The sequence below is a fragment of the Eleutherodactylus coqui genome, chromosome 2, assembly GCF_035609145.1.
Source record: "Eleutherodactylus coqui strain aEleCoq1 chromosome 2, aEleCoq1.hap1, whole genome shotgun sequence".
Taxonomy (NCBI): Eukaryota; Metazoa; Chordata; class Amphibia; order Anura; family Eleutherodactylidae; genus Eleutherodactylus; species Eleutherodactylus coqui.
This window is the reverse complement of record NC_089838.1, coordinates 286,701,771-286,717,241: the sequence shown is the minus strand read 5'-3', so window position 1 is coordinate 286,717,241 and position 15,471 is coordinate 286,701,771.

Sequence of the window (15,471 nt, the reverse complement as noted above, 5' to 3'; positions counted from 1 at the left end):
TTGCATGTAAGTGTAAGTTTCATGCGAGTGTGATGTGCTTTTTCTGTTTTTACTGCTTGAAACAACCTGCGATTTTCTGCAAGCGTGAAAATCGCAGCTGCAGTAAAGTTGTTTTGTTTTTTTTCTTTCACAATGCACAGCACTCACAGGGAAAATCGCAGGTTTCAGAGTACAATACGAATGTCTTGGAACAATATTGCACTTGCCCATGTAAAAATGGTGTAAATCTATGAAAAAATTGGTAAATGAGAATGAGACACAACAGGCATAAATTTGTGACGCATATTAAAGACTGGATTGCAAAACCTGTGGCATGCTCCGCAACGTCAGATGCACAAAGACCGCGCTGTATGAATGGAGATCCTGCATTGTATGTAGAACGAGCATCCGGCCCGTCATTCATTTTAAAGAGGTTGTAGGAGTTTGGAGAACCTGTTCATGGGCTGTACTACCAGACACTGACTATGGGTGAGAATTAGTGCTGTTTAGAAGGAGGAAAGGGAGGGGAGGTTACCCTCCTCCCCAAATGATGCTCCGGAGGGAAGCAAAACCCCCAATGAAGTAAAAGCCAGTTTTCTCCGTTTTAGGCGATCTGAATAATCCACGGTTGGTTATAACATATAGTACTGTTACCCTCAAATGCATCCAGGCCCCTCTTGTACATTTTTTTTTTTAATTTTGCAATCACTAAGTCAGGCAGAGTTGCACAGTCACACTGCTCTTACAGTAAAGAACCCCCTTCTATGTCTTTGTAGAAACCTTCTTTCCTCTAGATGTAGAGGGCGCCCCCTTATTACAGTCACAGTCTTGGGTATAAACAGATAATGAGAGAGATCTCTGTATTGTCCCCTGGTATAGTTATACATTGTTATTAGTTCGCCCCTCAGCCATCTTTTTTCTAAACTAAATAACCCCAATTTTGATAGCCTCTCTGGGTATTGTAGTCCGACCATTCCATTTATTTATGTACCCGCTCAAGTTCTGATATGTTCTTCTTGAGTATCGGTGCCCAAAACTGTCCACAATATTCCATGTGTGGTCTGACCAGAGACTTCTAAAGAGGAAGAACATTGTTCTTGTCACGTGCCCCTAGACCTCTTTTGATGCACTCGCTTATTTGCCTTGGCAGCAGCTTCCTGACACTGATTGCTCCAGTTAAGCTTACAGTTAAATGAACTACAATCTCCAAGTCCTTTTCCATGTCAGTGTTCCCCAATGGTTTCCCATTTAGTGTGTAAGGGTGACCTGTATTTCCTCCGCCCATGTGCATAACCTTATATTTATCAGTGTTAAACCTCATTTACCGCTTTTCTGCCCCCAATTTATCCAAATCCATTTACAACCACATCCTGTCCTCGTTTGTTAATTTCTTTACATAGTTTTGTATCCTCTGCAAATATTGATACTTACTGTACAATCCCTCTACCAGGTCATTAATAAATATATTAAAAAGGAATAGAGCCCAGTACTGCCCCTTCATTGATTTCTTTTTGTTGAAGGGTTAGGGTGCATTCAGATGACCGTATATCGGGGGGTTTTACGCCCAGCCAATATACGGCGTCCCTCTCTGCAGGGGGGGGAAGCTGGAAGAGCCGGCAGCAGTGCACTGAGCTCCCGCCTCCTCTCGACCCCCTCTCCTCCCCTCGCCACTATTTGCAACGAGAGGGGGCGGAGCTATGCCTGGGAACGAAGCTCCACCCCTGTTCCGCCCCCTCCCATTGCAAATAGTGGCCAAGAGCGGAGAGAGGACAGAGAGGAGGCGGCAGCTCAGTGCACTGCTCCCGACTCTTTAGCTTCCTCCCCCTGCAGAGAGGGACGCCGTATATCGGCTGGGCGTGAAAACCCAGCCGATATACGGTCATGTGAATGCACCCTAACTGTGAGAAATTTTGACTAGGTGTGCCGTGAGCTGAAATAGGTTGGGAAACCCTGCCCTAAAATAACACAAATTAAAACCCCACCTGAGAACACGTCCTAATGTACATTGATATGGGACAGACTTCTAAATCTGCACATTTATTTTGTTTGTCTCTCGATATTCCACTCTGGCTTTAAAATTCTAAAACTTCTTGGGTGGTGGCAGATTAAAAAAGTTCTCTCTAATACATAGGATGTTCGGCCCCTGGAGGATTTTCTGGGCTTACTGAGGCTCTCTCATTACAATTGATGCATCAGTCCATTGTGTCTCGGGCCTGAAAGCATCTTTGCCTCCTTTACTGTATTGACTGGCCATAATAGAAACTGTTGCCAAAAAAGTCCTGGAACCTTGAGTATTATGGAAGTTCTATATCGTCAGAGCTCTAAAGAGTTGTGATTGAAACATTTTTCTATTAGATATAGATTACAAATCTGTTCATATACAGAAGTGGTCCCCAAAGTTACAACGTACGCTCATGAACAAAAAAAAAAATTGACTCACTCGAAAACATCTTGCCCATTTAACAAGCTTTGAGGGGGGGGGGGGGGCATCATTGGAATGAGAGAAGCCGTTTTTACAAATTACCTGCCATCTAGGCTGCTCTGACTAAGTTGTTAGGAGGTGTTGGTTGTAGTGGTTACACGAGGGCATATACGCAGGGTGACCAGTCTTTGGACGGCCCAAACATACCACCAGTAGAGGGGATTGTTTGATCCACTAAGAAGCACAAGCAGATCTAACAGTTGTCCACCAACCAGACACAGGTGGCATCATCATTACAGACCCCTGTCTCTGCCCGGACCATTTCTAAGCACTAAGCAGAAGGGAATTTGGTGTCCCAGCGCCAACTACATGTCCTGCGATTAACACCCTAGCACCGTCGCCTTCGTTTGCAGTGGTATCGTGAACAAGAAACCTGGTCTGCTACAGACTGGAAGCGATGATTCCAGGTTCTGCTTGAGTACGGAGGCCTCACGGAGAGAGCTGCAATCCTGCTTTTGCTGTGGAACAGCACACTGTCTCGACTACTGGCTTTGATAATCTAGGGAGCCATCACATATGACAGTTGCTCAACCCCAGTAGCGATCGAGGAACACTAATAGCTCAGCGATATGTCACAGGAACTCAGGTGACCACTGCAACGTCACGTTCCTGAACTCCTGGCATCATGGCTAGAAGAATGAGCGGCGACGCTGCAGCGGTCACCTGAGTTCATGTGACGTCACCTATCGCCACAACCACCGAGACCACAGGGGGGCAGCAGCTGGATCTTAGCTGCTGAGGAAGGGTATGTATGTTTCAGCTTATTATTTTTAACCCATACAGCCCTATTGAAGTGGAGCTGTCCGGTAACTTGATAACCCCTTTAATTATAACATGTGGCAGCTTTGTACTTCAATAGAGTGAAATTATTTATTGTTCTGTGGTTGGCTACATTAAAGGGTTATCCAATCCCGAGGTCAGTTTTTGCAGGTCCATTCCTGGCTTGTGGAATACTGCTATCCACACTGTAAAATGCCTTTGTCATGTTTTTGACGTGTTCTTGTGGTCCCCCACTTCTAATGCTGCGCACTCAGTCTGTTTCCTTTCCCTTCTCCAGCGGCATCTCTTACCCCTTCCTCAGACTGTATCCCCATGATCACTTGCTGATGTTCCATTCCAACTCGGCCCAGAAGCTGGGTACTCTCAAGGGAACGGCAGGTCAGAGAAAGTCCAAAATTTACTCCTCAGCAAGAATAGGAATTTACCAAGAGATGACAGGAACAGAATGGTGATGGTATACAGATGCTGGCACATACGGATGTTTGTGATGCTTGTCAGATAATGGAGCAGATGGGTGATGGTGAACAGTTAATACTTTGTTTCCCTGAAATTAGGACCTACCCTGATAATAAGACCTACCTCGGTTTTTGGAGGAGGCTTAAAATATAAGGCCTCCCTGAAATTAAGACCTAGCTAACCTGCATTAAAAAAAATGTATACTCACCTGGTCCGCAGCGTCCGGATGCCTCCTGATGGTGTCCAGCAAACTGCGTCCTCCCCATCTGACAGTGCTGACGTCCATCAAGAGGCATCGGGACGCCGCGGACCAGGTGGGTATAAGCAACCCCCCCCCCCCTCCCCGAAAATAAGACACTGTGCCTCTTTTGGGGCAAAAAGTTAATATAAGACAGTGTCTTATTTTCAGTGAAACACGGTATCAAACTGATCATAATAACTGAGTCTAATGCTAGCTTTCTCCTAAGTCTCTCCCTAATCTTTTCCTGACCACGACCCCAACACAAGACACCTCTGTTCCTGAAGCAGTAATGTTAAGGAGTTCTCTATGCTCTATCTATGCCACATGCCAACTGCACGTGTGTGGAAGAGCAACAACAGAGACAGGGAACATCTTTCCCTCCTCTATGGATGATGATAATGCTGCTGCTGATCATGATGCACTGCTCTAGCTCGACCCAGAAGCTAGGTACTCTGAAGGGAACCGCGAGTCAGAAAAAATCCAAAGTTCACTCAGCAGCATAGTCATGTGACTAGAGAATCTTTGTACTTCATGAAATGTAAGTATACTACACATTGTACGGCAGGAGCAAGAGGGGGATAATATATATATGTTGTATATACTTGGAAAACCCCTTTAACTGACTACTTAAAAGGGTCTTCCGAGTTGTAAAACACTTGCAGTGTTGGTGGTGGGGGGTCAAGTCATATATTAAAAAGAAATACTACATGCACACCTTCCTGCCGCCATGCTGCTTCCCCGCCACCACTCCGGACTTCCCACAAGAGCTTACAATAAAATAATGCTAATTAACAATCCAAACACAAAGGGCGATTGGAAATTAACTTTCTAAACAAGGCAAAATAATGATGCCGGCTGGACAGAAGACAACAGAACTGAGCTTCACCTGTAGTAGTTGCCTTTCTGCATACTAACAGTGTCTCCCAGTACTCAAGTACCTACAGTACTTACAGAAAGGCCAAATTATTTGACAACCAGGCTATCAAATGAGCAATAATATAAAGCATGTATCAACACTACGGTAGTAGGTAACAAAGATTCAAGAACAGGAATTCACCAATAGATGATAAAAACAGAACATTGATGATAAACAGAAAATCGCACAAGCAGATGATAACGGTAGTTAGATAATGAAAGAGACAAGTGATGATGGTATCAGATAATGTAGCAGATGGGTGATGCTGAACAGATAATAAGAAACTGACAGACACTGACAATAACTCTAGCTTCCCCTAACTGTTCACCTAATCTTTCCCTGATGCTGACCCTAACACCAGATACCACTGTCCCTGAGTATCATAATGGAAACCCTATCTGGAATACTAAGTCTTAAAAACAATTAGAACACACATAGATCTAGACACAAGAAACCCAACTCAGAAGTCCTGCATTAAGAGAATAAGACAGTTATAAATAGAACAAAACAGCAATAAACAAGGTTAAGCAGTAAGAACTGAACTAGATCTAGCCATAGGAACAAACTACTATGACAAAAAACAAGCTAGACTAGGAATGAGATACTAGATACGTACAAACAAAGAATACTAGATTAAACACACAGCTTACACTATAACCAGCGGCACATTGCAGAAGCCAGGAATATTAAAAAAAGGGAGAGCCAGTCAGGAACTTTTCCTCAGATGAGCTTGAGCTTCAGCAGTGTGATCATCTGAAGCACTGCCGTGAGACAGTAGCCTAATATCAAATCAGAAGACAGAAGAAGAACCCCCTTATTGAAAAAAGTTAACGCCTCTGGCAAACAGCTTATTAGGGAATGCTGCTTAATAGAGGGGAATCGGCCTAGAGGAGAGTCAATGTTGCTTTTTATGGGACATCACAGGCTGACTGCAGCCTGTAGACATTAAGTCAGCGAGGAGGCGCGGAGCTGCCGGCTGGGGACATGAATGGAAAGGTAAGTATGAACTCTTTATTATATTTTTGCCATGGGGAAGGCCTTTTCATATAAAAGTTGTAACTCGGACAAACCATTAAAAAACCCCTAGGGAAATGCCATTGAAAAACTTGTTTAGATCTGAACAACAGACCCCATAATTTTAAAAAACACTAGTGAAATGATGGTTAAGAGGTAAAGTCCATTTGGCAAAGCAATGATAATAAAGGAAAGTAAAGTTTTAAAACAATTCCACCACTCTAACCTCTCCCACCGACACTGTATGAAGTCATCTTGCAGACACATATTGTATGACTGTCAGTCGTGACTCTATGAGTCCATTGGTGCTTCTCAAAAGATATCATTTAGATGCCATCAATGCAAGATGTGATCATTGGCAGACAAAATCACTAAAAGTTAAACCTGGTCGCTATTGTGCTTGATCCCTGTAACCATGTGACACAGTGGAAAGAGTGTACAATAAAAATCTGGTTCTGCTGACTCGGTTCAAGTTAATGGATGAAGTTGTGGTTTTTGATTTCAGGATCTGAACAAATACTCTTTCTTTCTTACTCCATGTTTTCCATACGGATAATGTTAACAAGCATACGCCAAATAAAAGACGGCTCTGTACAAGAAAAATATTTTGGTAGAGAAGAGATGTACAGTAGCTAGGTCCTTAAAAGGTGAGAGGCAGAAGTTTCAAGACATATGTGTTACCCACCATATATACAATATGTGTAATATTGGGGGAGAGGTGACTGCACACAACAAAGTCCGCAAATATGAACTGATACCAAGGATGCCAGCCATAGATAAGTGCACCACACTATACAGGAAAACAACCCCTACTGGCAAAGCAGTGGATTGCCCTGTATTACCACAGTCCGCCACACTGGCAGGGCATTCTGGGCTTCCCCAGCATCTATAGCACACTGCACACACAAAAGGCACTGATAAATGCAGGTGTTAGTTTGCATTTTGGCCAAAACACGTATGCTGACGGGCCGCGGCCAAAATGCAGACTAACCCCAACATTTATCAGTGTTTTTTTGCATGCAGTGTGCTGTAGATGCTGGGGGAAAGACAGTCATTAAATGAAACAGCTGTGTAGGAGGCTGAAAACTGGGTGAGGAACAGCCAAACTCTGCTACAAAGGTGAGGTTCTGGAAGACAATTTCATGTCACAGGTCATACAGCATGGAAGAATTGAGCGCAGCAACAAGACACAAGGTAGTTATACTGCATCAGCAAGGTCTCTCCCAGGCAAAGATTTCACAGCAGTTTGGGGTTTCAGGATGTGCTGTTTAAGATCTTTTGCAGTAGCACAAAGTAACGGGCAGCGCTGAAGACTGTAGAAGCAGTGGTCGACCAAGGAAACTTAAAGGGGTTGTCCCGCGAAAGCAAGTGGGTCTATACACTTCTGTATGGCCATATTAATGCACTTTGTAATGTACATTGTGCATTAATTATGAGCCATACAGAAGTTATAAGAAGTTTTTCACTTACCTGCTCCGTTGCTAGCGTCCTCGTTTCCATGGAGCCGACTAATTTTCGCCGTCTAATGGCCAAATTAGCCGCGCTTGCGCAGTCCCGGTCTTCTTCTTTTTTCAATGGGGCTGCTCGTGCTGGATGCCGGCTCCGTGTAGCTCCGCCCCATCACATGCCGATTCCAGCCAATCAGGAGGCTGGAATCGGCAATGGACCGCACAGAAGCCCTGCGGTCCACCGAGTGAGAAGATCCCCGCGGCCATCTTCATCAGGTAAGTAAGAAGTCACCGGAGCGCGGGGATTCAGGTAAGCGCTCTCCGGTGTTCTTTTTTAACCCCTGCATCGGGGTTGTCTCGCGGCGAACGGGGGGGGGGGGGGGGTTGAAAATAAAAAAAAAACCTCCTTTGAAATTGGAAGATGTCCAGCAGTGCCATCAGCTCAGAACTGGCAGAAAGCAGACGACCTAGGTACATCCATCTACTGTTTGAAGAAGCCTGTACGAAAGCGGTATTCATGAAAGAATTGCGCCCAAAAAGCCATTTGTTTGCCATAGAAATAAGGCAAAGCAACTTAACTATGCAAAAAAACATAAGAACTAGGGTGTCCTCTGGACTGATATGTCAAAATTTGAAATATTTGGCTATAACAGAAAGCAATTTGTTAAATGGAGAGCGATACACTGGAGGTAGCAGTGAAGCATGGGGGAGGCTCCTCGCAGTCAGAGGCGTAACTTGAAGCTCCCGGGCCCCGATGCAAAATCTGTACAGGGCCCCCAACTATAATGCTTTTTTCATAGTACTGGGCTCCCAATATGGAGAAGAGAGGCCTTAGGGGCCCCCTAAGGCTTCTGGGCCCAGGTGCAACCGCATCCCCTGCACCCCCTATGGTTACACCCCTGCTCGCAAGTTTGGGGCGCATTTCAGCAAGTGAGGTGGAGATTTGGTCAAGATTAACAGTGTCCTCAATGCTGGAAGATACTTATCCATCATGCAGTACCATCAGTGAGGTGTCTGATTGGCTGCAAATTTAGGCCTCATTCACATGACCATATGTATAAAATGCTGCACGGCATATTACCGGTCTGTGTGAGTCAGTAGAGACCGGATATGGCAGTGACTGCACCGCACATGACCGCGTATCTCACGCATGTGGTCATGTGCAGTGTGACTTTGTCTTTATTGTAAATTCCCCACCCTGTTTCATAGTGAGGTTGCGTATGTATCGCCGTCCACACGCAATGTATTGCGTATGGACAGCATTGCATATGCTGCTCAAAGAAAAGAATAGGGCTCATGCTGCATGTTATGCGGAGGAATAGAGCCTGCTGCCATCTTTTTTCTGTGCGTATTTTCACGCAGTGTTTACATGGTAATGTGAATGGATCAATGAAAGTCCATTTACTTTCATTGACTCCATAAACCACGTGTCTCACGGCTGTGCATCGCGGGCGTAATACGTGCTAAAATCACGGTCGCGTGAATGATCCATTATTCTGCAGCAGGACACTGACCATACAGCCAATGTCATTAAGCAGTCCTGAAAGTGATGATATGGCCTCCACAGGTTCGAGCAAGCCAACACCCAAAGGAGATCAGTGGTTAGCTCTCTAAGATGTTTGAAAAAACCTCCCTTCACTTCCTTCAAAAACTGTGTGCAAATGTACCTAGCAGAATTGTAGGGCAGGCAGCAAACAGATAAATCGTGGTTGAGGTACTAACTGAGGTCAGGACAGCAGAAGATGGGAAAGCTGAGTATAGAAGCCCGAGTCTAACCAGGAATCAATCATGGCCCAATATCGCTCTCACCATTGTGCAGAAGCCTTCCACACCCAAATACACCCATCTGATTTAAAGATGGAGTAGTGTGATTCACTAATCTATAAAATGTTCGTCCATTACTCAACTTTCCAATGATGTTGATTCTTTAACGAATGCATCTTTAAGAGAACTTGCTAGATGTTTGCAGGATGAGTTGAGGGAAATAACAACTGTAGTGTATCAGACTTTAGTAGAAAGTATACCACAGAGAATATCTGATGTCTTAGGGCCAAAGGAGCCCCACTAAGTATATAAATACTGTTTTTGATCCTTGATCAGGTGTCCAATTACCTTTGGTAAGATAGTGTAACTTTAGGGCCGCATATACAGAACAGAGACTCCATGGGTCTGTACTATGCAGTCTAGGGCTCATGTGAGTGAGCCCTTAGACAATCTGTGTAGTGAGTGCACTGTGGTGGCGGCACGCAGCACTGTATTACAAAGGTATTTTCAGAGAATATCTACGTAATACGGACACAGTGGATGGAACAGGAGAGTTTGACCCCATAGACCTCTATACATATTGTATATCGGCTTGGAATGTCTATGGAGCAGTAGTAAGGTCTTTCCTACCATACCAGGTGAACAGCCTACTTTCCATGCAGCAACCTCTCAGTGCCTATAGGTGGTGCTACACTCTTTCTGGCAATACATGTTCATCCACCCTTGGCTTTCAGCACTATCCATGTATAAAACCCAGCACGGTGATGAGCTGCCAATCATCTCAATGCAAATTATTATGAGTAATGAACCGAAATGCACAATGCTTCACAAAAACATTTACCGAAACTACATTTGTTTATTCCCTTTTAAACTCAAAATTGTCAGTAGATTAATAGTGGCAGCTTTGGATTTTGGCTGATAATAATCCCAAGAGGAATCTTTCTTCTCTCCAGTGAAATCTCCCCCCTTCCTCCCCCAAATGATAGGCCGCTTAATTCCTGCTAATTGAAATGGCTAATGATGTCCCTGGTGTCCTTTCTCACAGAGTAGGCTGGGGTTAATTGGGCTTATTCATTTATACACAAAACAGAATCATATATGCAGCTGCTCCATGGGAAAGGGGAAGACCTGGATTTCTGCATTACAATGCATTTTAGAAGAATATACGAGGATGTTGTACATATGCATATATCGCGCATACACATGTGCCGCAGCAGAGGGACTCAAAAGGCAGCCGTCTGATACAATCGGATTTCAATTAGAAACACTATTTTCTAGGCCCGTTGACAGTAATGATATAACCATCATCATCAGCTGCAGAGATTCATTGATATTAATTGCTTGAGAATCTATGGATTATACAATATGCTCAGCTGAACTGTCAAACATCGACAAATAATAAAATCATCCATGCAGGGGCGTAAGTAAAGGCTCAGGGTCCCTGATGCAAAAGGTGAGCTGGGGCCCCCCCTGTATCTGTATCTGTACCCGTACCCATACCTAAACCATGCTGCACAGAGGCATAACTTGAAGCTTTTGGGCCCCAATGCAAAACCTGTAACAGGGCCCTCAACTATAATGCTTTACTCATAGTACTGGGCTCCCTATATGGAGAAGAGAGGCCTTATGGGCCCCCTAAGGCTCCTGGGCCCGGGTGCAACCGCATCCCCTGCATCCTCTATAGTTACGCCCCTGCATCCATGTATATGTCTAGTATGGGGGATATAAAAAGAAGGGTGCAGAACTAAAGCTGATTTTTTCATATATGAATGACATATAACAGCCAGAATGACACGAAAGATAGAAGAACTCTTCAAGTTTTTATTGCACCTTACAAATGTTCAATGAGGGCATCATTGGTGACACGGCAGATGCCAAGTCGGTAGTCCAGTTCTGCCCAGACGTGTCCTGGGGCATCCTCTGTTCCACTGCAGTGACGATGTGTTGTTTCAGGTCAGCCAGTGTCGTCAACGGCGCCCACATCGATCATCTGTAAGGTGCAATAAAAACTTGAAGAGTTTATGTCATTCTGGCTGTTCGATGTGAATCTGGTTGTATTCACACAAGCGATTTTCACACGCGATATCTGTCTAGTTCGAGCTAGACGGTACTTGCACAGGAAAAAAAAACATTGGATTGACTCACGCATGCGATTTTTAACTTGGAGTCTGAGTTCCAAAAATCGCTACTTGTTATACTTTTGTACAATTCTTGTTTAAGAATTACCCATTATTTTCTATGGGAGTGTTCAGAAGAACAGATCGCACTCACACACAATGCGAATGTATATGAATGTTATGTAGGGACCACATGAAAAAAAGAACTAGGAAGCGTAGAGCAGTGAAAAACGTGGAAAACAATAATGTAAAATAGATGCAAATTCCACATGAAAATCACAAAAGCGCATAACAAATGGATACAAATTGCAGTAAAACTTGCTTTTCACTGACCAAAATCGCACTGGCCATTGTGAACTATCATATTTGAAGATATCAGCTTTACTTTTGCATCATTCTTTTTGAATCATCGTGTATTAAAATATGGGTTTTTGATTAAAGAGGTTATCTGTGACTTAGATACTGATGACCTATCCTCGGGATAGGACACCACTATCAGATTGGTGGGGGAAGATTCCCAGCAACACTGCCGATCTGCTATTTTTAGAGGCCTTGGTGCTCAGGCAAGTGCTGTGGCCTCTTCTTCGGCCAGCGACATCACACCCATTCATCTCATTGCCTTCTGACAGCTCAGTCCCATTCAAGTGAATGAGATCGAGCTACAATACCGGGCACCACCACTATAAAATGTATAGCGCTGTGCCTTGTATACAATAAAACGCTCACTGCAACTTCTTCAATCAGTGGATTGGCAGGAGTGCCAGAACTTGGACTCCTACCTATCTGATATTGATGACCTATCCCAAGGATATCTAAGTCCCGGAAAACCCCTTTAGGTCCAATGTCCACGGGCAGATTTTAATGATAAAATCCACGCGTGTCTCTCGTGCGGGAGATCCGCACCTCTAGGCGCCCATAGGAATGCATTAGCATTCGCAGGGCAATTTAATGCATGCGGATGTGATTTTTTTTTCTTGCCGTGCGGATCGCATGCGCGGGAAAAAATCGCAGTATGCTCCATTTTTCTGCAGATCCCGCAGGGGCTGCTTCTATTGAAGTCAATGGAAGCCGTCATATCTGCGACACACCCTCAGCTGTCATTGTGGCCGTGTCCCATGGATCCGCAGGAGAGCATGAGATGCAAAAAAAAAAAAGTGAGCATAGCGCATGCGCACAGCATGCCAAGCGCATCTACCAGGCAGAAGAGAGAAGATGCGGCCGCAACGGAGGAATGCCCCGCAGTGTCCGGACAGGTTAGTAAATGTAATTTTTGGCCTCATGGCTGCGGGCCGGGTGGACACCACTGCGGAATTCTACACTTGGAAACAATGCGTGGACATGAGGCCTTAGAGTACTTAACATGTTGCGTATTTTGGTGCGGATCTACGACAAAATCTGTAGCATATTTTGTGTTGCGGATTTTGGTGCACACCAAAATCTGCACAATTTCATGCGGATTGTGATGCGAATCCTCAGTACATTTCACCCTTTCAATTAAAGGGGTGAGGTCTACTGTGGGTCCACAGCAAATTCCATAACAAAATCCGCACCAAGTCCACTAAGGCTTGGTTCACACAGGGCGGATTTGAAACGGAAATTCCGTGCGGAATTCCGCCGCGGCAAATCCGCTTGCGGCCGCTAATCCTGGGATTTCTCAGAAATCTCGTCCACACGGGACGGCAAATCCGCTGCAGCTAAGCCGGCAGAAGTCGATGCTGCGGCGCGAGTTTGCCGACTGCAGCATATCTATTTTTTTTTCCCGCCGCGGCCGCACTCTCTTCTACGGGAGCGCGGGCATGCCCGCAGGGCATGATTTTCTATACAAGTGATGCAAACACGCCCCAATTAAAATGTCTGTTTAGCCTAATGAGATCCAGATCTGTTCTTTTTCCTGCTTAATTGCGCATCTCCTTGCATACAGCGCGTGCATTTGTGCGCCCCTCGTAGACTTCTAAGGAGACCTTTGGTCTTTGGCGCACCAAAGTACAGCATGCTACGTTTTTTCAAATGGTTCTATCCTCTGTAGAGATGAGCGAGCGTACTCGCTAAGGCAAATTACTCAAGTGAGTATTGCCATTTTCGAGTACATGCCCGCTCGTGCCAAAAGGTTCGGGGGTCGGCGGGGGTGAGCGGTGAGTAGCGGTAGTGAGCATGGGGAGCGAGGGGGAGAGAGTGAAAAATCTCCACCCTGTTCCTCCCCGCTCTCCCTCGCCGGCCCCCGAATCTTTTGGCACGAGCGAGCATGTACTCAAAAATGGCAATACTCGCTTGAGTAATTTGCCCTAGGGGTCTTTACACGCGGCAGAAGTGATCAGTGATGGACTGCTCTTGTCCGACTGACAATAGGGAGACTGTAAGTGTAGATAGGATCTCCATTTTCTGGAGACTCCTGGACAATCCGGAAAGACATGATTAACATTCAGATTACCAGTATGGGGCATCAAGGAGGTTTTCCCACAAGTGATGGGATATCAATAAAGATGAGCGAGTATACTCGCTAAAGGCAATTGCTCGAGCGAGCATTGCCTTTAGCGAGTATCTCCCCCGCTCGAGGTTCGGGCGCCGGCAGCGGGCATGGAGCTGCGGGGGAGAGCGGGGCGGAACGGAGGGGAGATCTCTCTCTCCCTCTCCCGCCCCCCCCCCCCCCCCCCCGCTCCCTCCTGCAGTCTCGAGCAGGGGAGATACTTGCTAAAGGCAATGCTCGCTCGAGCAATTGCCTTTAGCGAGTATACTCACTCATCTCTAGATATAAAGTATCAGAACCCCCAACCATCCTCAGAATGCGGTGGGCAGCTGGGTGCAGTATGCTGAAGGAACTCAAGGACCCTTCATGGTCATGATCATCTGGCGCCCTCGAGGTCAGACACCCACTAATTTCAATGATATTCCATAACCTTATTAGATGAGAATAGCCCTTTTTAAAAGACTTGATAACAATGGCTATCGGATTTACAAATACTTCACTGATTTCGTACTGCCGTTGCCTTGTTTCATGCACCTATCTACATTCATATGTACTGGAAATTGTGTTTCATGTAGCGTGATCAAAAAAGTGCTTCCTCTCACAATGGGCAATGCTGCCCCCTTGTGCCAGAACATGAATATATAAGCATTGTTATTACGAAATACGAGTTTTATAGTGCGTAGCTCCGCCATCCTCTACTCCAAGCAATGCCTTGTCTTACTTGTTTGAGGACAGAGTATCAACTAAGTCAAGTCAAGTTCGAACACAGAAAGGAAGAAAAAAATCTTAATTCCGCCACACAGATCTAGAGGGCAAAAACTGTAAAAAGAATGAGTAAATGGTTAAAGCGTGAAGTTAGGAAAAGCCGGTGAAGGGGATGGCATTCCCCTCGTTCAGAGGCACCTGTGCTCGTCTAAAACCACCCTAAGGCCCAATGTTCACAGGCGGGTTTGATTTGCGGAATCTGCGTGGGTCACCTGCGTAAAAATCCACAAATCAAGCCTCACATAGGAAAACATTGGCGTCCGCAAATGAAATAAAGCATGCAGATTTGATTTGCGGACCTTTGGGTCCGGAAAACAAATCGCAGCGTGCTCTATTTCAGTGCGGATCTCAGGCAGGCGGCTTCCATTGAAGTCAATGGAAGCCGTCCGTTTCGCGGCCAGTCCACAATTGAATTACGGACAGGCCGCGGATTCCGCGGGAAAGCAGGAGTTTAACAAAAAACAAACCCCTCTGCGCACGTGAGGAGGCGCACCAGCCAGCGAAGAAAATGACCCGGATGGGTAAGCAGAGGACCTGCAGTGACCCTGGCCGCAGAGAGTTTGGATTCGGCTGCGGGCTCCCGCATGTGGAATCCGATCCGCCTGTGGACATGAGGCTTAAGTCTGTTATTTTAGTTTTTTTGAGAAATTACCTAAACGTGGATTCATAAGTGGTGTCAAAATATGGCACAAACAATTCCACTACATGCATCGCATGCAAAGGTGATTTTTTTTTAGCCCCTGTAGAAAATAATAGGTGATATTAAAAAAATATCAAAAATAACAGCAAAAAAAAAAAATAGGACATGTTGCAATTTTATCTATCTCAGACTCGGTCAGAGAGAAGAATCATATATGTTTTTAAAAACATAAAAAATAATGTATTGACGAAATCGCAAGAAATCTCATCCACATGCTTCAAAGAAAATTCATGCTGAATCCGCAGTGGAATTGACCTCTGATTTTAAATCCACAGCATGTTAAAGGGGTATCCCGGGACTTTTACTGTTGATCATAGGGGTCTGCCGCTGAGAATCCCTAACGAT